Below are 22,295 nucleotides of genomic sequence, written 5' to 3'. Positions count from 1 at the left end.
AACTCTTTGTGATTGTGATTCATGTTGCTGCTGTTTCCCAGGGGACCTTGTGGACTATGCAAAAAAAAAAAAAAAAAAAAAAACAGAACTGAAAACTTGAGACTTGCAGAAGGAGTTTAGAGTCAAGAAAGACTGATACTGGAGTCTAAGACAATGTAGTTATGTTCTCTCTGAGAAAGAACATAAAACGCACTGGACTGGGACAGGAAGGAACTATCTTTGGGAATGTACTTAATGGAGTGTCTTCCAGTGTTACTTGAGACTGGAAGGTGGGCAGAGCTTCCTTCTGGAATGGTCTTTTCACAGATTCACAGCCCGCAGAGACAGTCGAATCCGGAGTCTTATTTCTTGCCTCGGGTAACTATGTAGCAAGTCCAGCCAATCTGAATTGCTAGCCAATTCAATTTTTAAAAAGAGTTTAAACCACTGTCTTCCCCCAAAGTTCTGCCTCTTAATGACTCAAGATTGCTATGTATAGAAAATTGTCGTGGCTGCCTGAAGGGAAGTCAGCTCTATTTTCTCTGCCTGCCTGAGTGGTGTCTCCACCACAGGCATGGAGTGACACAGCTTCCCAGGGGCTCCCTCCTGCAGAATCCCATGCGATGTCTTTCCAGGAGATGGGTTAAAGGAGCCTTGCACGGAAATGTGGGAATATGAATATTAATGGCGATATTAGCAGCACTCGGCTTTGAGGACCTTGCAGGTGTTTATGCACTGGCCTGTGGGGCCCCTCACCTATGAAAAATGCCTTTGGGAGGCTCTTCCCCTGGGAGCGCCGTGAAGGACACACTGCGCAGATATCGAGTCCCATGGGAGCTGGGACACTTAGGATGTGGTCTGAGGCAGAGCTTGGCAGCCCTGCTCTTCCAGTCAATGGGCACTGGAGCAGAGCAACGTGGGCCAATGATACGCCAGTTACATTGCTCACGGGCTCTAGACCAAGCCTTAAAAAAGTCTATTCAATTCAACGTCAGCCCTGAAAAGTAAACCAGATCAACCATGAGCTCCAGCACTGATTCTCAACCTGTGGGTCATGACTACTTTAGAGGTCAAACAGAACCCCGTTTCAGGGGTCACGTATCAGGTATCCCTCATATCAGATATTGCAATTTACAACAGTAGCAAAATTACAGTTATGAAGTACCAATGAAAATAAATTTTATGGTTGGGGGTCACCACGACATGAGGAGCTGTGTTAAAGGGTCATAGCACTAAGAAGGTTGAGAACCGCTGATCTGTGGTAACCTAGAACACCTCAATCCATTCAGTCATAGTTCAGATTGAAGTGGTCACAGAATGACCTGCCAATGCCAGATGATCCAAACCCTATAGGAGGCCGGCGATGCTGGGCCCACCCTTGCAAACATTCTCAGAATCACAGCGATCCCGAAGCAGATCCCGAAGCAGATCCCGAAGCAGAGCCCAGTAGACTTCTCCCGAGGCCTGGCTCTTTGCATACCCTAGAAATCAGCAGCCAATGAAACGTCCTCAAGCCATTTGCAATTCTACCCACTGAGTGATGGGTGTGAGATGCCCTTCACGGCTTGCAGTTCTTCCTTTTAGAGTGTGAGTGAAGTGAACCCTCCGAGGGGTTCACAGAAGGCAGCAGATCAATGCCTACTTCACTTATCCCCAGCATAGGCTGCCTTGTGAGGAGGAGGTTCTACCAGTCCTTCTCTGGAACTGGAGAGCCAGCTCATCCTGGAAGGGGAGGGAATTAGCGGTCTCACTTGCATGACTGGTGTCAGCTCTTTTTTTTTTTGTTTGTTTGTTTTTGTTTTTCGAGACAGGGTTTCCCTGTAGTTTCTAGAGCCTGTCCTGGAGCTAGCTCTTGTAGACCAGGCTGGCCTCGAACTCAGAGATCCGCCTGCCTCTGCCTCCCAAGTGCTGGGATTAAAGGCGTGCGCCACCACCGCCCGGCTGGTGTCAGCTCTTTGTTCTCTAAACCTGCATGCACACTAGCATCCTGTAGTTTGTTCACCAGGTAGAGGGAGCTAAGATCCTCCCCACAAGTCACTAAACATGGCACTCAGTTCTCTGCCAATTGACCTGTAGGCTGACTTAGGATAGTCATGACAACTGTCTTTGGAGGAAAAAAGTAAAGATTCTGGCCACTTATTGGACTTGAGATACGTTGGTATGTATAGACAGTTTGTGAGCATTGCTATATACCAGCTGGAGAAACCTGAAGAAATGACCCCCGGCCTAATGTGGCTGGCTACATTGATTCATGGAAAACTCTATGAATTATAACAGGGCCCTGACAGCATTCAGGAGGGCAATATGGGCTTCTCACTTCTGAAAAAGAATGACATGCCCATATCTGCCATACCCAGGCTGGTTCCACCACAGAAATATGGTGAACATGGGGGATAACACAGGCCATCCTCAAGTCTTTCGGGAGTGATGCCCTTCAGCTTCATAGACAGATTCAATCTGATCATCATCAATGTGTTTGTAAATATACTGGTGGCCACAAGTCAAAACAGGCCAGAATTTGAGCGAAGCCACACAGCCAGGAAACAGTCACAGGGTCAGTGGACCCTAACCAGGCTCAGAGATCAAAAAGCAGTTTAAAGCAAAGGCCAGTGGCAAATTCAAAAATTCTGGAAACAGACTCCAGAGTTAGTTTACAAATGCTAGTCCCTGCCGGGCAGTGGTGGCACACACCTTTAATCACAGTACTTGGGAGGTAGAGGCAAGCGGATCTTTGTGAGTTCGAGGCCAGCCTGGTCTACAAGAGCTAGTTCCAAGACAGGCCCCAAAGCTACAGAGAAACCCTGTCTTGAAAAAAAATCATAGTCCCTTACCTTAGTGACTCAAAAACACGGATCGAAGGACCTCCTTTTCATAGAGAGGGCAAAGGGAAGGTCCCTTCCTCACTACAGTGAGGTCCTAACTGGATTGGTAACAGTAGGTTCTTCCCCACCAGGATGTAGAAAAGAGGAATCAACAACTAGTTATACTTGCCCAGCGCCTGCCTACATCCATAAGGTACCCATAAGGTACTTGATACACAGTTGCTGCCATTTTCATTATTACTCTACCAACAACAGGACTGCACTTATTGCTAACGCACCATTGCTAATGGCCCACATTTCAATAATACTTTGTGAGCAGCAGCTCTGAGCTGTGGACCTCAGTCTGTGTGATTCAGACCCAGGCTCTAATTTGTCATAGGGAAATATGGTGGTACAGAATAATTGCCTGGAAAGTTGGAATTATGTTTACATCTTGCTGAATTGGGGTGGGAGGAAGGCCTGGATAAAGCACCAATTTTCTCTCTACTGTATTTCCACAGCTCGGTAGGGTTTTCCAGCCTCAGCTGTGAGTTGAAAATCTTAGCACAGTCATTCACTAAAATGCATTGACTCTGCTTCCCACTTCTAATGCAGGCAACACGAAAATGCACGGATTCCTGCTAGCCCCCTTTGTACTAATCCATCTCTGAGGTTCTCTCACTCGCTCTCGTCCCCCAAAATCTGTCCCTTTCTACAGAGAAGCCAAAGTAAATAAATCAACAATCAAAGTCCTTTTCTGAGCAGGGTAGACGCATTGCGCTTTAGATGACTAGACTCTAGCTCTGGAATCTGCTATTAGCTTCTCCCTTAGAAGGAGAGGAGAAAAAAGAGAGATGCAATAAGACTCAGATAGAGCATAGTGCTCTGTTCTTGGTGGCCTATGAAATGTTCAAACCACACTGGTGGCAGCAAAGTGCTAGAGAAAAGCCCTATCCCCACGTGAAGGAGTCCAGTCCACCCCAGGGGAAATGGCTCCCAGCATGCCTCTCTCTACTAGAGCAATGCACAGGTCGAGGCCACGTGGCGTAGCGACAGCAGCCAGAGCTCCCCTGGGTGGGCAGCACCAGTACTTGTCATCCTTCCTCCTTACTGGGAACACCCCCTTCTGACATTCCAGTATTCTGGGCTGTGTTCTTCTGCTCCAGCCCAGGGAAGACAAAGGCATCACTTGGCTTTTGTAAACCTCCCCCACCCCTGGCAAGTGTAGGGACAATTCTTGCTCGGAGGTTTCCCAAGCAGGAAATGTGAAATGCTGTAATACATCAATATTTTAATGCTAACTGCTCTTGCCTAGGACCTGAGTTCCAATCCTAGCACCCACATAGCTCCCAGCCATCTGCATTTCCAATGTCAGGGAATCTGATGCCCTCTTCTGGTCTCCATAGGCTCCAGTCATGTACATGGTGCAAAAACATTCATGCAGACAAATATACACATAAAATTAAAATAAATAAATCTTTTTCAAAGGCCTTCTGGAAATCCTTGTACTTTTAAAAGGGGAAATATTTTCTAGAGTGCCAATTTTCATGCAATAGGTATATTTTGTGTGTGTGTGTGTGTATATATATATATATATATATATTTTAAACTAATAATATTTGATTAACACTTACGCTCCTGGATGTTTTACACTACACTACTCTGGATGTGCCCAACTTCATCTGAATGTTTAAATCAGTCTCTTACAAGACTGGACAGGCTGCATGTTACTTCAGAGCTCCATTTTAGAGAAGAAAAAATTAAGGCTCTGTAGGATTGAATACCAGACCCAGCAAGTGGATTTAAATGCACATCTGTCAGTCTCTCAAGGCAGGGAGCCTGGACTGTCCTGAGTGTTTTACTCCATCCAGAGTGTCACCTCCACCGTGAAACACATCCAGTATCTATCTGATGCAATGTGAGGAAGGAGGGAAGGACAGGGAGAAAATGAGGATTTTCTCAGCACACAGCAAGTAAGAGGAAAAGCTCTCATGGTATACGAAAGTACTCTGCCACACTGCTTCACCACTTGAGAGACAGAGGCAGGTGGACTTCTATGAGCTTGAGGCCAGCCTGATCTACAACGCAGGTTTTATGACAGCTAGGACTGTTACACAGAGAAACCCTGGTTGGGTGCAGGGTCAGAGGCCTCCTGAAGCACACAAATCTCCATGCCTGGGTAGGCAAAAGCCAAGAGCCAAGGCCGGCAGCTGTGGATGCTGACCCCACAGGGAGTGAATAAGACCCATCCCTAATTTTTGAGTCAAATTTGAAACAAACTTCATTAAATACTGGCCAAGCCCGTGGATACTGGCCAGGCCCATACCCAGGATTCCCAGACAATGGCTGTGAATTACATTAGTCAGGTGCTTATAAAGGCACAGCCCAAAAGGCTACGCACAGCCCAAAAGGCTACACACTCCCACCTTCGTCCAATGGGGGCAAGCATACATACTGATGCCTCCTGCCTACCTGTCATTGAGCACAGCCTATACTGAAAACACGTGGCTTATTATCTTACCCGAACAACCTCTAGCTTTCCAGAAAGTTATCTGTCTTATCTGTCCTTGGGAAAGTGAGTCTTTTTTTTTGTCTTATAGATCTCTTAAGAACAGTAATTAAAACTTAAAACAACTTTAGCCCTCACAGTTAACCTGAGACAAGACCGGTCCTTGAGAAACAGTCTCTTTGTTGCTCCATTCTTAATACTTTTAGTATCTCTACAAGGACAGGCAGTGCCTCCAGAAGTGGGAAAGAAACTTCTGGAAAAGTCCATGCCAGTGAAGGTGTGTAAAGTGAGACACAAATGACTGTTGTTTTGTTGTGGAGAGGAAAACTCTAGGTCACCTGTGCACCGCCCCAAGGCACCTCTGACCTTAGGAAGCACCCAGGAGTGGCCCTGTGGAGCAGTAGGCAGGGCTCAGGTAGGAAAGTCATTTTCTCCCTCTGTTTGTTTATTCGTGATGATCAGATTGCCTACGAGAACTGGTGCCAAAGGCAAGTTCCAGGCTTAAGTATGAAGCAACTTTCTTTGATTCTGACACTTTGAAATGAGAATGATGTTATTTTCTTTAGAAATCAAGTTTGAAAAGAATATATATATATATATACACATTTACAAAAGAGATGTAATATATATATATGTGTGTATATACATATTTATGTTCATAAATATATGATGTCCAGGAAAATATGAGACGTTCAGGTAAAACATGTATTTCAGATGTGTGTGTATTCGTGAGAGTGTATCTGTGTTATGTATGGAGAGAGAGAGAGAGTACACAGTATTTAGGATAGAAGCATCTATGTTAATAAAATACCACCTTTGATCAAAATGAGTATGCGACTAGAAATTGCAAATTTTAAGGAAAATAGTCAGTATAATGAATTGTAACTTCATACTTGCCGTGATTGCTCTTGTTTTCGCCTTCTTTCTGAAGGAGATTCTGAGAACCAAACCCAGGACCTTGCACGTGCTAGGCAAGGACTCTAACGTTGACTGTGGACTCCACAGCCCTTCTGTAAGACCTCATGTGGTCATCTTCCACTTTAAACAAATCTGTAGATTTGCTGTCAGGGAAGTAATTAGGTGAGGTTTTCTCTTGAGTTGAAGTATCATTAAGTATTCTATAATAAAAGCATACAGAAGTATAGCATGCTTTTGAAATACTTTAAGATTTAGATGTAAATTAATTCTTGTTGAGTTTTTTCTCAATGCTCAACACTGTTGATAGTACGTGGGAAACAGGGGCAAAATTTAATTCTCTGCCTTCTTGAGAGAGAACAATTTCTTGTGGATGTGTAAATCTTTAACTGCAGTTATAAGCAGGATGGTTTGTGATCGTATGTGGAGAAATCCCACCTTATAAGGATTTCCATTTCAGAATGGTTTCAGAGACTGGCATTTTTTTCTAGTATTTCCTGAAGTTAATAGAATTATATATCTTGATGATTTAAATTCCTTTCAAAGACCTCTGAAATTATATGGATGGAAGTTTTATGCCTAAGAAGTATTTGGGTGGGGCTGAGGGTGCAATTGACGTAGAATGCTTTCCTGACGCTCAGGAGGCCCTGGGTTCGGTCCCCTCCAGGGCACAAAAACTAGGTGTGACTTCACAGGCCTAAGGTCTCTGCTCTGCAGAGGCAGAGACCGGACAAGCAGTAGTTCAAGGTCATCAAGGACTACACAGGAGTTTGAGGCCAGCTGGGGCTGTGTAAGACCCTGTCTCTGAAAAATAAAAAACAAAGACTTTAGGGTGAGAGGTAAAAGTTAAATTAGGAGGGTGCAAGAAAAATCGAGGGTGATTGCTCCTGTCACGAAGTCTCAACTCAAATCCAAACAAATTCACCCAGTAAAATAGTCTGCTTTCCCCCCACCCATTTCAGTGCACGCAGAAAATGACACGGAGGTGTCAGGAGGAAACAAAACTTTAAGTCCCTGGCTGTCCTCACCGGTACAATGCAGGGCAGCTTCTATCTGAAAGGGAATAAGCTCCACTGAGGTAGAAATCAATTAACTCTTTGCTGTGTCTACATCCCCATAACAGACTGTCAGAAGTGATTTAGTAAAGTAACTACGGAAGACTGAAAACCTAAATACAGTTCCAAGAAATGAATTGATTAATGGGTCATCTTCTCATTAGTCTGATCAGTTTTGAGAGATGGTATTATGCTAATTCTCATTTTCATGGTGCCTATTGTCTACAACAGTAAACTCAAGGTCATTGAGTCAGACCCTTCTAGGCTTAGCAGATGCTCACTCCCTCTGTAGTACCCTCACAGAGTGGCCTGACCTTTGACAGAGGCCCATATAGAGGCCTGATTACAAGAATAAACCAAAACGAACCCAGGCCTCTCAGAAAAGCAGTTCTGTTTATTCATATAGAGCAAGGAACCAGGCTGAAGCTAGAATTACCAGGTCCCATTTCGTAATCTATCACTCCAGGTACTCAGGAGGTCAAGACAGCAGCAGCGATTTCAGGAGTTCCAGACCAGGCTAAGCTCATTAGCAAGACAGCCACAAACACATATGCAAGCAACAACATACACACACCAAAAGACACACAAACAAAGCAAGCTAAGCCCACTACTACTACAAAAGATGATTCCCTGAATTTTTACTTTAGGGAAGAAAGGAGGAAGATAACATCCTTCTTAGTTAATAGTAATGTTACCAGGGAGCATGTGGTCTGTTCTGAAGGTTCTTTATCTCACAGAAAAAATAATTTAAAGCCCAGCTCATAAGGTAACTCTATGATAAATGTATTAGAGTTTGAAAACATACACACACACACACACAAAAACAATAGGGTGGGCAAGCTGGAGACCTCAGCAGTTGCCCAGGGAGGAAGAGGGATGGGGAGAGAGAAAGTTGTGCATTGGGGGTTAGAGCTTGAGGGAGCAGTCAGGCTCAGCAATACAAATCTGTAAGCAACTACACAGGTGGAGTAGGATCTTCAGAGAGAGAGAACGCCCAGAATGTGGGGGTGGGCAGGGAGAAAAGAAAAAGATTCATTGAGTAGTAGGTGCCAAATGTTGTGCGACATTTTCACGAGATTTCTCCTGGCATCAAATGTTTGTTTGTTTGTTTTAAATCATCTCTTAACTTCCAAGCACAGCACTCACTACTGTGATCTTAGCTGTGGAGATGAGGGAAGTCACGGGTGGACACATAAGCGTTTTGACCACCTCTTTCACATCAGAAGAGCCCTTTGGAACCACCGGAGCCACCCTTTGCTTGTTTTTTTTTTTTTTAATGTTCTTATTTTTTAATGATTTATTTTTATGTGCACTGGTGTTTTGTGTTGACTGAGGTTTCTGTACCGCCCAGTCCTGCAGCCATTAAGTCCCAAAGAATCACATAGAGGTCTACATTAATTATAAACTGATTGGCCTAGTAGCTCAGGCTTCTTATTAATTAATTCTTAGATCTTACATTAATCCATTATTCTTGTCTGTGTTAGCCACGTGGCTGGGTACCCTTTTTTGGTGAGGCAATCACATCTTGTGTCCTCCAAGTCTGGGTGATGGCTGCAGACTGACTGTTTCTTCTTCCCATAATTCTCGTTGCTCCCCTCCTACTCCCTGCCTGGCTATTGACCCAATCAGTGTTTATTAAAAATAATACAAGTGACAAGATAAAAACTCCAGGACAGGCTCCAAAGCTATAGAGAAACCATGTCTCAAAAAGAAAAGATAAAAGACCATTTTCCCACAGCAGATTTGCCTGCACATTTGTCTGCGTGAAGATGTCAAATCATTTGGAGCTGGGGTTACAGACAGCTATGAGCTGCCTTTTGGGTGCTGGTCATTGAACCTGCGTCCTCAGGAAGACCAGCCAGTGCTCTTAACCGCTGAGCCATCTCTCCAGTTCCCCTCTGCCAGTTTTATAAGATCTGCTTTAGTCCTTGGGCCAGAGAGCTAAAGATGGAAATCTCTTGATTACTTCATGGGAAGCCGTAAAGCAAAGCTTGGTAGGAAAGTACTGAAATCATACAAAGTATATTTTCTGACTGCACCGGAGTTGAATTACTATAAGGCAAAACCAAAAGGAAATTTGCAAACATGAGAAAATTAAATAAGCCAAGACATCACAGAAGTGATCCCATGGAAATGAAATGTTTTGAGATGAAATAAAGCAATATGGCTTCTGAGACACAGCTAATGACAGACTCAGAGGGTGGTACGTGCTGCTAATTGCTGACTTAATAGATGCCCCAGACTAGAGAGATGCCTCAGTGGTTAAGAGCACTGACTGCTCTTCCAGAGGTCCTGAGTTCAATTCCCAGCTACTACATGGTGGCTCTCAATCATCTATAATGAGACCTGCTGCCCACTTCTGGCATGCAAGGATACATACAGACAGAACACTGTACACATACTAAATAAATAAATCTCTAAATAAATGGGCACCTCTGCCTGGTGGTAGTGGCACATTCCCTTAGGCAGAGTCAGGTAGGTAGATCTCTGTGAGTTTGAGGCCAGCCTGATCTATAGAGTGAGTTCCAGCACAGGCTCCAGGCTCCAAAACTACAAAGAAACCCTATCTTGAAACCTCTTCCCGCTCCCCCCAAAAAGATGGACACTTCTTAAATCAAAAGGTAAACTTTCTCCTTCAAGAAAACTGAAGCAGGGGCTGGAAAGATGGCTCAGAGGTTAAGGGCACTGGCTGCTCTTCCAGAGGTCCTGAGTTCAATTCCCAGTAACCACATCATGGTTCACAACCATCTGTAATGAGATCCAGCACCCTCTTCTGGCCTGCAGGCATACATGCAGACAGAACACTGTATACATAATAAATAAATAAATCTAAGAAAGAATAAGAAAGAAAGAAAGAGAGAGAGAGAAAGAAAGAGAGAGAGAGAAAGAAAGAAAGAAAGAAAGAAAGAAAGAAAGAAAGAAAGAAACCTGAAGCAGCCATGGGGGAGAGCAGGGGCATGTTTCACACTTCTAACCCCAGCACATGGGAGACTGAGACAGGAAGACAAAAACAAATTCAAGAGCAGCTTGGGCTGCACAGTGAGATCCAGGCCAGCAATCATGAATGAGACGCTGTCTCAAAAAGGAAAAGAAAAGAAAGAAAAGGAACCATTACAGGAAGAGAAAAAAAACTCGAGATTCATCACTAAAATCTCTTGACAACTAAAAAAAATTTTTTTCAATTTCTACATCCTACACTAATAGGTTTCTGACTGGATAATTCTTTAGGGGTGCATTCACCTTTATCCCTATGTCTATGCTTCTTGTGGTTGTTGCTGAATCATTTCCTGTTGATATGTGTGGGCCTCAGCTTCTCTTCTCAAGTCCTTCATCAGCCTAACCTCCTGAGGCACCCTAACCTCCTATTCCTGAGGAGGGTCCATGATTACACCTACTCTGGAGCTGGCAGGCCAGAGCCATCAAAGCTCTTGCGCAATCATGGTCACATTTACTATGATGCCTGCTTCCGTCAGGCTCCAGGGAGTAAGGGGATGGCAGCGTCTGTTAGACTGTGGTTGAGTGAGAACACTGTTCAATAGAGGTACAAGCAGAATTAGAAAATAAAAGATAGGGTGTTACCTTTCTCACCAAGGGAACCTGAGGGAAACAACTTAAGGAAGAAACAATGTATTCCACTCACAGTTAGGGGAATGGGAATGCTCTCCATTGTGGTGGGGAGGTCACAGCAGCAGGAGGCTGTAGTGGCTGTTCATACTGCAATGGGAGCCCTTCTTTAGTGACCTATGCACCAGCTAGGCCCTGTGTCTTTAAAGGTCCACAGCCTCCCAAGACAGCGCCATCTGCTGGGGACCAAATCTTCAAACACATGAGCCTATGGGGGATGTTTCACACTGAAACCAAGACACTAGCAATATCAGGAAGCCTCTGTAGTCTCCAAACTGGGGTGGTGGGGGGGGGGCTAGAGGAAGCAGCTGTCAGATCAAGAGCCAATACTCTAGACCAGGCATCACCCTGATTTCTGGTATTAGATGGGGGAATAACAGCTTCTAGAACTTGTGGGTCCCAGAGAGCGATAGACATAGTAGAATATTCATAGACCCTGCCCCTCCCTCTCTGACTTTCTCATCCTCCTCTATTGACCCAACCAAAGGAAAGCAGAAGACCCTCTCTAGAAGTATCCTCCCAGAAGACAAACTGAAGACGGGATGAGGATAGATCTGGGGGCAGATGGAGACCAACCCGTTGAAGTCTTGGCCCACCAGAATCAGCCTCAAGTTCCAAGGCTCCAAACTGTACCCCAGAGGCCTTTCCTGGACCATCCGAGCACTTTCCCCACCTGCCACTGCCTCTGCTGCCCTCCTGTCTGCTACCTTGACTATCTGAGGATTTCAAGGGAAGTCATCATACAAACAAATGACAAACAAAACTTTCCTAGGTCCCTTCAGGAGCTCTCTGACCTTGCTCAGTTAGGGAAGGTGTTCCTTCCTAATTGGATGTATAGTCCTTCCTTTAACTTAGTCAAGAAGTCATTTTTTTCTTAGCGTTATAGTCCCCACTCCCTAAAATCACAGGCATGTTTCATCTGGATTGAGGCCGGGTCAGGTTTCTAAACCTTCTCACTCCCCGCGAGCCCCAGGAAGAGACTGAAGAACATAGCTCCCAACACCTTCTAGCTTGTTCTCATTGTCCGTCCCAAGCTGAGCCTTGAGTCTTTTTTACATTATCACACTCAGGAAGCGTTCCTCAGTGACCAGTTGCTATTCCTCTTACTCAAAATTGAAAGGTAGTGAAAGGAAGTTGTTTAAGAACAGCGTTAGTACGGACAATAAGATGGCTCAGCCCGGAAACTCAGATCAGTGCGAGACTCATGACCTGAGTTCAATCCCTGAAACCCATGTAAAGGTGAACAGAGAGAACGAACCCTGCAAAGTTGCCCTCTGACTTTTACGTGAGCTGTGTGGCATGTAAGTGATCACATGCTCACGTGTGCACGCGCACACACACATACACACATAAATAAATAAATGTATTAAAATTTTAATTAACAATTTTTTAAATTAAAAAAGAAGCCAGGTCATGGTGGCTCACACCTTTAATCCCAGCATTCAGGAGGCAAAGGCAAGTAGGTCTCTGTGAGTTTGACACTTAGCCTGGTCTACAGAGCTAGTTCCAGGACAGGCTGCAAAGCTACTCAGAGAAACTGTGTCTAAAAAAATAAAATAAAATAGAGTAGCTTTAGTAGGCATCTACTGGGCATGTAGATCAGTTGGTAGAGTGCTTGCCTAACATACACAAGGCCCTGGGATGGATCTACATAAAGCAAGTGTAATGGCACATGATGTAATCCCCTTACTTGGGAGGTAGAAGCAGGAGAAACATAAGTTTGAGGTTACCCTCAGCTGCATAGTGAGTTGGAGGCCAAACTTGGAGATATAGGATCTTGTCCTATGAGTAAATAAGTGAATAAAAATTAAAGCACATAACTAAAAAGAATTGCCTCAGTATTTTGAAAATCTATTACTGTGTTTTGCTAGTAATGTAGTAATAACCTCAGGACGAGTATCAGGTCAAAATGGTCAATTCTCCACAACAAGGAATCTACTCTGGGAATTCAAATTTTTTTGTCATTATTTTGCAATTGGTACTTCTAAGCAATTCCCTATATATTGGATTATTTTATATTCAGACCTAAGTAGGCTCCCTAATGTTGCCCCTAATGAATATTATAATTTTAGTAGCATTATGCTAACTTGCAGACCTGTTCATCTTAATTCTGAGTATGCACAGCTAGCTGAGGCTGTCAAGAATCCACCCTCTATAAAAGTCTGTGGCTTCACTCACGCTGTTTCCTTATACAATGGAGCCATCCAGTGATCGCTACATTCTGAAATTCAGTGACGTGGGAAGTGTAAAGAAACAGGATCCAAACAGCGGCTGCTGCAGTGGGCACAGCTCCTAAACCAGCAGCAATCGCCTAAGAACTTGCTAGAACTGGTCATCCTAAGGCCAGGACCACCTTACCTGGATCAGACACTCTGGAGTACTGCCTGGCTTCCCCTCCACGGGAATAGGGCCTTTGTGATGGAGCCAAAGTCTGAGGAGCTACATCCTGAAGGAATTACCCAGAAGTGGGCTCCATCTGGGTCTTTACAATGTCTGAATACTGAACATTACCACTGGAAGGAGGCTTTGGATCCTAACTGTCAGGCTCCTACCTGGTCCCTTGGGCTTCACTGTACAAAAAGAAGGAGAATTGGAGCTGAGTTCACTAGGTGATACCAGACTGATCAGCTTCCCGTGTTTGAGAAAACAGCGGTACCCAAGGACTTGAGAACACATTGTCTTGGTCATGGAGCTTAGTCTCCCTGGAGACTCACTTTGTATAGTGTGTTCAAATTGATACAGGTCAGATGACCAGATCTTGGTATTTTTAAATGTACATAGTCCATCTCTTCTGAGTCATCCTTCCATGCCCTATAAAACTGGGCACTTTCCACATTCATGGCACCACCTTTGTAGGTGACAGGAGAGGAAGATGCGCCCCGCCCTAGAAGAGCTTACAGTATAATGAGCTGCCAAATCCATAAATAATAGGCTCCTCCCTGGACAGGATCTTTATGAGCCGGCTTCTATGGCTGTCTAAAGCTCCAAGCCTCCCATTGTATCGCTGGCCTTCCACCCCATTTTGCTCAGAGACTTCACAGAATGACTTATGGTTTGTGCTGAGAATGTGACCCTACCAGAAAGACCTATCACCTCCTTCCTGGCGCTAATGGCAACTGCTTCTCGAATTAGGTTATAAAAAGTTTTGCCCAGCCCCTTAGTTACTTTAACTTGACTCTGTTTCACTGGAAAGTAAATCGCTTCGTTGGTTGAACTGAGTCAATTTGATCACTTTGCTCATGGCTTAATGAGTTTTCCATTGATATTTATACAACAAACATATTTTATTTAATTGTACTGTGAAATAACCAGATGCGCTAATGGTTTGGATGTAAAAAAGCACCAAAGGGAAGGCCTGACCCCAGAATGAGTTTTGAATATTAGGAGGGCCAAAGAATACGGAGGAGAGACAGCTTGGGCACACAGGTTTGTCGTGGGAATAGTAAGTAGAATAAACACAGTCGTCCTTCTGTCATCTCTCGCCTTGCTTTCATCTGAATCTATCTTTTCCTCATGTCTCCTAAGCACTGCCTCCCTGTATTTTGCCCCTTTCTCACACGTTTGTTTCATCTATGTGTACACGCATGTACGTATGTATGTAGATAGGTACAAAACTTAGTGGTACTCACCTCAATGAAAAATCGTGGTTTAAATGCCAGGCATGGGGATGAGCATGCGTAATCCCAGCTCTCAGGAGGTGATGGCAGATGGATTGAGTTTGAGGCCAGCATGGGCTACGTGGTGACTTCTGGCCTCGGATGGCTCCAAGCTAGCCCTGCCCAATGTTAGAGCAGGCTAGCAAATAATCATTCCTTAGGGAAGGATGTGGTCATAAGAAATAGTCAACTCCATGCCATTAGTAGATTGGGGCTCTTGCTGCCTCCTCCCAGTGTTCCTTCATTCTTACATTAAGGCTCAAGATATGGAGGTCAATTTTAACAGCGGCAGATGGCCTCCTCCTAAAACACACAAGCGTCACCCACTGTTTACACAGACAAGCCAGGGACTGTTAGTGGGAATAACTATGTCCAAGACTCTGTTCCATGGAGGACGCAGAGAAGTCTGTCCAAGAGTTTCAAAGGCTTTAAAGGAGGCCAGGGATCTAGCTCAGATGGCGGGGTGACTGCCTCCAATGGTAGGTATACCATGCTGTAGGTTTGACCTCCCGTACTGCAGAAAGCCAGGGTTAGGGGTCTATATCCTTCATTCCAGCACTCGAGAGGTAGAGGCCTGAGGATCAGCCAGATTGCTGTGTATCCTTGGCTACATAGTCAGTTCAAGGCCGGTTTGCACTCTGTGAGATCCTGTCTCAACCTTCTCTCCCCAAGAGCAAAAGTTAGAACCCCGGAGAGAATTCAGTGTATGAATTGTGCAGCACCCAGACGTCTAGTAAGGGCCCAGGCTCTAGAGCCAGAGAAAGGTGGCTTCAAGTCTCCCTGTTAAATACACATCACTGAAACTGGACATCCATTGTTAGAAAAAGGAAAGGATGTACCTCTACTGTGTCAGGTGCTCCTCTCATTGTTGTGACAAATGTCTCAGAGGAGAACTTGTACGAACAGAGATTTTGGTTTATGGTTCAAGGCATACAGTCCCTGGCAGCTCAGAGGACAGTGGTGACCAAGGGTGATGTCTCATGCATTGTTCTATTGCTGTGGAGAGACACCATGACCACAGCAACTCTTAGAAAGGAAAGCATTTAATTGGGGCTTCCTTACCAGTTCAGAGGTTTAGTCCATTTTGCCATGGTGGGAAGCATGGCAGCATGCAGGCAGACATGGTGATGGACAGGTGGCTAAAGGTTCTACATCCGGATCCACAGACATCAGGAGAAGAAGAGGCACTGGGCCAGGCTTGGGCTTTGACACATTTCCTCCAACAAGGCCACACTTCCTAATCCTTTCAAACAGTGCCACTTGCTGGTGAACCAGGATTCAAATCTAAGCCTGTGGGGGCCATTCTTACTTAAACTACCACAGCTGGACTCAGTCTGTGACCATGGGAGTTTGTGGCTGGTTGTATTGCCAGAAAACAGGAAGAACTTGGCTAGAGGCAGGGCCTAGCAATAATCCTCAAGGCTGACCCTCACAATCCCCACATAGGTCCTACGTCCTAAGGGTTCCACAGCTTCACAGACCAGCACCACCAGCTGCAGACCAAGAGTTCAAACACACAAACCTATGGTGAACCAGTCACATGCAAACACACAAACCTATGGAGAACATGCCACATGCAAGCCAGAACAATTCCCTTTGCAAAGATTAACACAGAGAAACCCTAAGAGATGGGGGTGAATATTATATGTGTCATAATAAGACCCATTTTCACATATGAATGATATATGCTAATAAAAACATTTTAAAAGGGAAATCATAGGCTGGACAGTGGTGGTGCATGCCTTTAATCCCAGCATTTGGGAGATAGAGGCAGGTAGATCTCTGAGTTCAAGGCCAGCCTGGTCTACAGAATGAGTTCCAGGACAACCAGGGCTACTTAGATAAACCCTGTCTCAAAAGAAAAAGAAAAAATAAATGAACAAAGCAACAGCAACAAAAGAGATCATAGACGTAAATGTAAATTTTAAAACTAGAAATGTTTTCTAGAAGAAATGGTAAGAAATTTTGGTGATGTTGCTAGGTGAAATTTCCTGGTTAAAACCAGAGACCTGTGAAAGAAAAGATGGAGGGGGCGGCTGTAGTGCCCATGTCTGTACCCCTAGACTTGGTGGGCAGAGGCAGAGGGACTGAGACGAGTGTAAAGCCAGCTGGGTCAACACAGTGAGCTTAAGGCCATGATGAGAATCTGTCTGAAAAAAAGTGGGATGGGCATGATGATGGCACACTATCAATCTCAGCACTCAGGGCCTAGAGGCTCGGGATCCTGTGAGTTCAATCCCAGCCTAGTTGACATACTGAGTTCGAGACCAGCCAGGGCTACACAGTGAGACCTTATCCAAGACACAAAATGAAAACAAAAACAGAAGCCAGGATAGCTAGCACCTAATCAAAGTGGAAAATTCTCTTTGAAGATTTTGTAGAACAAAAAGACAAGCATGGGCAGAAGGGGAGTGGAAGATTTGCTCATCATAGATCTAATATAGAGCTTGTATTCAGATTCTATGTTTAGCTATGTAAATACTCAATAAAAAAAGAAGAGAATGAAACAGAGCACATCAAACGATACCCATGGCTATTAGTCATCTGAGAAATACGAATCAGAAAAGCAACCAGATCAGCATTCAGAAGACGCAAAAGGAAGCTAGCAATAGCAAGTACCAGCACGGCTGTGGGGCAGAGGGGACTCTAACACACTTCCCTTCTGGAATATGAAATTGCACAGCCATTGCAAAAACAAAAACAAAACAGTTTGATATGTACACTGTCTATCTGACCTCCCAATCCCACTCCTACACAGTGACCCCACTGAAACAAAAGCTTATGTCCACATGAAACCTGTCTGTATGGGCTGGGGAGATGACTCAGAGACCCCGGGGTTCAATTCCCAGCATCCATATGGCAGCTCATAACTGGCTATAACTTTAGTTCCAGGGGATCTGACACTCTTACACAGATACGCATGTCAGCAAAATACTAATAAAATAAATAATTAAAAATAGTTTTTTTTAAAAAAAAATCTGTTCCTGTTGGTTTATAATAGATTTGCTTTTGATACACAAAACTGGAAAGCAGCCAAGGTTGAACCAGCTGGAGAATATGCAGACTGCAGTACATCGTACAGTGGACAGCCAGGCAGCAGTAAAGGGAGTACAGTACTCTCAGTAACCTAGGCGGACAGCATGTGTGTCCTGCCCAGGGAAGGTTCCAGATGCCGGAGATGATTCTGTGCATGGGACATTTTGGAAAGAGCAGAATGGTAGAACCCCAAATCTAATCAACGTCTCCCAGAGTTTGTGGGTAGGAGGAGAAGCTGAGGGCTGAACTGCAGAAGGGATTCAGTGGGGTGATGGAACAAACACCCTACATCTTGACTGAGCCACTGGCTGTGCATCCTAAAACGCACTGCACTCTGCTGGGAAAGAGTTTTGCAGTATTTAAATGTACCTCCCTAAGCCAGGCTTAGGACTGGGTGCATACAGTTCATTGGTCGAGTATATGCATGGGTTTGACCCACGGCACTCTAAAGGATAGAAATGTGTTTATTCTTTTGTTTATATTTGGAAACCATTGTCTCATGCAGCCCAAACTGTCCTCCAGCTTGCTGTAGCAGGAAATAACCTTGAACTTCTGATCTTTCTGTCTCTGCCTCTGAAGTGTTAGTATCATTAACAAGTATTGGTCACTATGCAAGGGCTGCGTATTGCTGGGACTAGAACCAGACCATCATGGGTATTAGGCAAGCAGTCTGCCTACTGGGCTATACTCCCAGCCCCACCTTCCTAAATCTTTAAGTTGAGGGGGGGAAAAGTAGTGGTAGCACTGTACAAAGGTGTGTTCTGAGAATTAATGACATAAATCATGAAGTATTATGAACTGAAATTCATGCCCACTAGCTCAGTGTGAGGTTTTCAAGGCACCTCTGCTCTCAGTGTAAGTCAGCGTCAATAGCCTTGGGAGACAGGTTCTGCTAGGACAAAGCACAGGACAGCACTTAAGATAGAGTAAGAACCCTGCAAGAGTCGACTCATACATTTTGAACATTTTTAATGTCCAAGCATCACGTGAGGTACTAAGAACAGCAATGGGGGTGGGGGTGGGGAGACCCAAGTCTCTGTGTTTGTAGTTCCTGCGCTGGAGCAGCTCCAGTCTGAAAGACAATGAGAGAAACTAACAATTAAATTGCAGGCTGCTAAGTGTCTAGGGAGTGGGTTTTCCAGGATGCTGTGGCAGGAAGAGGAGGAGGGGAGGGAAGAGCAGAGTTTGGGCTTGGGGGAGGAGGTAGAGGCAGTGAGACCGGCTGGGAAAAGACCATTCAAAATCTCTTCTAGGAAAAGTGGCATCTGATTGCATCTTGAGGGACAAGTAGATGTGTCATCAGGCAGAGACCCACTGTGATACGAAGTGAACGAGGAAAAAGATGCATGGACACACACACACACACCTCAAAACCAATACCAAACTGAGGGTGCTGGGGAGAAACCAGGGACCTGGGGTGGGTTTCAATGAGTAGAGGCAGCCCTGGGTTCAATACCCAGCACCACATATACCAAGCATGGTGGCTCCCGCCAGTAACTCAAAGGTAGAGACAGGAAAATGAGAAATTCAAAGGTCATCCTTGACTACAGAGTGATTTCAAGGGCGTAGGAGTTAAGGCCAGAGGGAGGAGAGGGCGAAGGAGCCACGTTTTAAAGCTAGGCTGAGACTCTGTGAGGAGGAAACTTTATCCGCGGACCTCGTGATGGAGGTCCTTGGAAGCAGATGTGACATCCTGTTCTGACCAGATTTCTTCCTGCCCAGATCTTTGGGGAAAAGTTCTTATCATTTCCTCTGCACACTCTGGTGTCTCAGGATTCACCCCTGAAAACACATTTGAGTTCAGGGTGGTGTCCATCTGGGTTCTAGTTTTCCTTCATGCTTAACAGAGGGAGGGTAGCTCACAAGCCCATGCTGTCCATTGTGCCACGGGCTAGGTGTCCTGAACTAGTTCGAAAGCCCTGTGATTCCTAGGCCACAGTATTTAAACCACAGCTCGTGTTCTTCTGGGCACCAAGCACCACAGCAAAGATATTCCAAGGATTTCTGGCAGAGGGCGGAGGGTAGCGTTGGGGACAGGACACTGAAAGAAGTGATTGTTTGTTTGCATAAAAATACAAACCTGTGTTAAGAGGAGCCATTCTCCACTACCCCACCGCCCCTTAACAGGTGGCAGGAGCGTGCTGACATTTTCAGAGCAGATGGGATGCTGTTTTTCACATTTCTAACTAATGAGGGCTTTGGTTACTATGTCACATGTTGCTGTGTGTGTGTGTGTGTGTGTGTGTGTGTGTGTTGTACAGTGGCCCACAGGATTCAAAGTTGCTACCTGCCCTTGGCCGAGACTGGAAAGCCCATAGTTGTGGCAGCTGGCTTGACAGTACTGCGTTAACTCCAAATCAAAGGACTTGCTTTGCTGGTGTGATCCCCCTTGACTTGCTAATCTTTCCCTGTCTCCTGCAAGGCTTGACTTTTGGAAAACTCCAACAAGGAAACCTTGTTCCCCTGAGCACTACCTCCAGCAGGAGCCCGCTGTTTTCCTGTCCAGATTTTTATGAGCAATGCAGGTTGCATTAAATTTGTACCAGAAATGAGCTTGAGCTTCTCAAAAAGGAAACAAGGAGGACTAGCAAGTCATCCCAGAAATCCTTGCATCCTACCAACAATTCCCAGCAAAACACAATGTGCAGGCAGAAGTCCTGCCCCTAACAGCCCTGATTTTTGCAACATTCCTTTTATAAAGCCGTAAGCGAGGAGACGCATCCCCATGTCATGGAGTAAACATACAATGCCAAGGCCACAGCCACTTCTCCTCTCTCAGCAGCCCATGGCACCCATGACTCTGGTCACAGAATTTTTTTGTTTACAGAAAGCAGAAGAAAAAAACACCTGACGAATTTAGGAACAAACTTTGAAATTCTACCGGGTTTCTCCCAGTCATTCAGCTCCCTGGATGAAAACAAATGACAATTATTAATCATATCCTAGTAGATCAGACTTGAAGACAATTTATATGGTAATGAGGAATTTACTGAGCCTGCTGAGCGTATTATCTTGTGCCTGATGTCTGAGAATTGTTTCTCAGACATTCACGCTCATTTTCCCGTAATCAAAGTGGCATATGTTTTCATTTGAGTTCCTTAAACAAAAGTTTGGACCCTGATGGACTTTCCAGTTTGCTTCTCTCTCCTCCAGCACCATCACAGTCTCTTCTCTTTCTCGTCCCTCCTCTTGAACTAAAGACACCACGGTGATGTTGGAGGGAAAAGGAAAATTTTAAGTTAAAAGGTTTTCTTACTGTGTTAAATCAGTATTCTCGTCCTGACAAAATCTCAAAACCCAAAAAGCAGCATCCTGGCCACTTTGTCCTTTCTGAATCTGTGTGCTGTGGCCCAGTGGGTCCTTCTCCTTCTTAGCTCTGGGGACACAATGATCCCTCTGTTCGCTCATGTCCTGGAGCACCGAGGCTTTCAAACCAGAATCAAAACGAAGACCTAACGTTACTTCGACCTAAAACCTCTATGACTTGTCCCAGTGACTTAGTGCATACTACAGAAACCTGAGCTCTATCCTTATCTGGGTCTTGGAAGCAGTTAGATGGAGCTTCCCTGTCTCCCCTTGGTTCCTGGCAGTTTCAATGATGAAGTCTGAAGGACCCACCAGAGTCTTAGCATGGGCAACATGAGGTTGGCTGACCTCTGGGTTTGTTAATTCACTGAACATGAAGGGAGTTGTTCATAAGTTGTTTTCAGTCTAGACAGGATATGAGGATAATAGCAGAAATAAAAGTTCGTGTATTCCAGCCAGGGACAAGTTAAGTGGGTACACAGCACAGATGGTATAAGTCATGGTGTTATTGACGTTGAGTGGCCCACAGCCCCAGCCCACTACAAGGCATGGTGCCCAGGTTAATCGGCTGGCCCTGAATAAATCTGTGATTAGCAGAAAGCTCTCAGGGGACGATGGGCAGTGTGCAGTTAGACTCCTGCCTTTTTTTTCCTTGACATTAAAAGTGAGGTATCTTTTGGTGTAGATCAAAAGAATGGGTAGTATTTGACATGATTTGACAGCTTGTGAGATAGTTTGACAACTTTCTTCCATGGATTATAAATGTCCTTGAGTAAAACCTGCCTCCTTCTCTTGGGAGGATACAGGCAGAGGGCTTGACTGCTTTATGGAGAACCTCAGTCCTCCAAACAATCAGGAGTTACAGAATCATGGTACAAGGTCTTTATCTACTGTTGGTAAGGACATGCAAGATCAAACTGGCCTGTTTTTACAGCAAATGCTGATGAAACCAAAGAATCTGGAGATGGTGGGCTGGAGAGACGACTCAGTGGTTAAGAACACTGACTGCCCTTCCAGAGGTCCTGAGTTCAATTCCAGCATCCACATGGTAGCTCACAATCATCTATAATGAGATCTGGTGCCCTCTTCTGACTTGCAAGGATACATGCAGACAGAACACTGTGTACATAATAAATAAATAAATAAATAAATAATCTGGAGATGGAGTGCTTTAAAATATTTAAAATGCTGCCATTTATGCTCCCAGGAATACAGTCAAGGGAAATAGTCAATGGTTCAAAAATAGTAACTTTTAGGGGAAAATCTAGAGGTGAACAGTAAAGAAGTTAGACTGCGTATGCAAGAAATTCTAGTGGGAAATGTCTGGTATTACTGTCCAGAGGCTAAACGGTTGCCCTAGAAGCAGACACGCAATTCCAAAGGCATCTAGCAAGCTAGGTAATGGTAATACTCA

Source organism: Arvicola amphibius, chromosome 8, assembly GCF_903992535.2.
Source record: "Arvicola amphibius chromosome 8, mArvAmp1.2, whole genome shotgun sequence".
Classification (NCBI taxonomy): Eukaryota; Metazoa; Chordata; class Mammalia; order Rodentia; family Cricetidae; genus Arvicola; species Arvicola amphibius.
Note: the sequence above shows the minus strand (reverse complement) of the source record.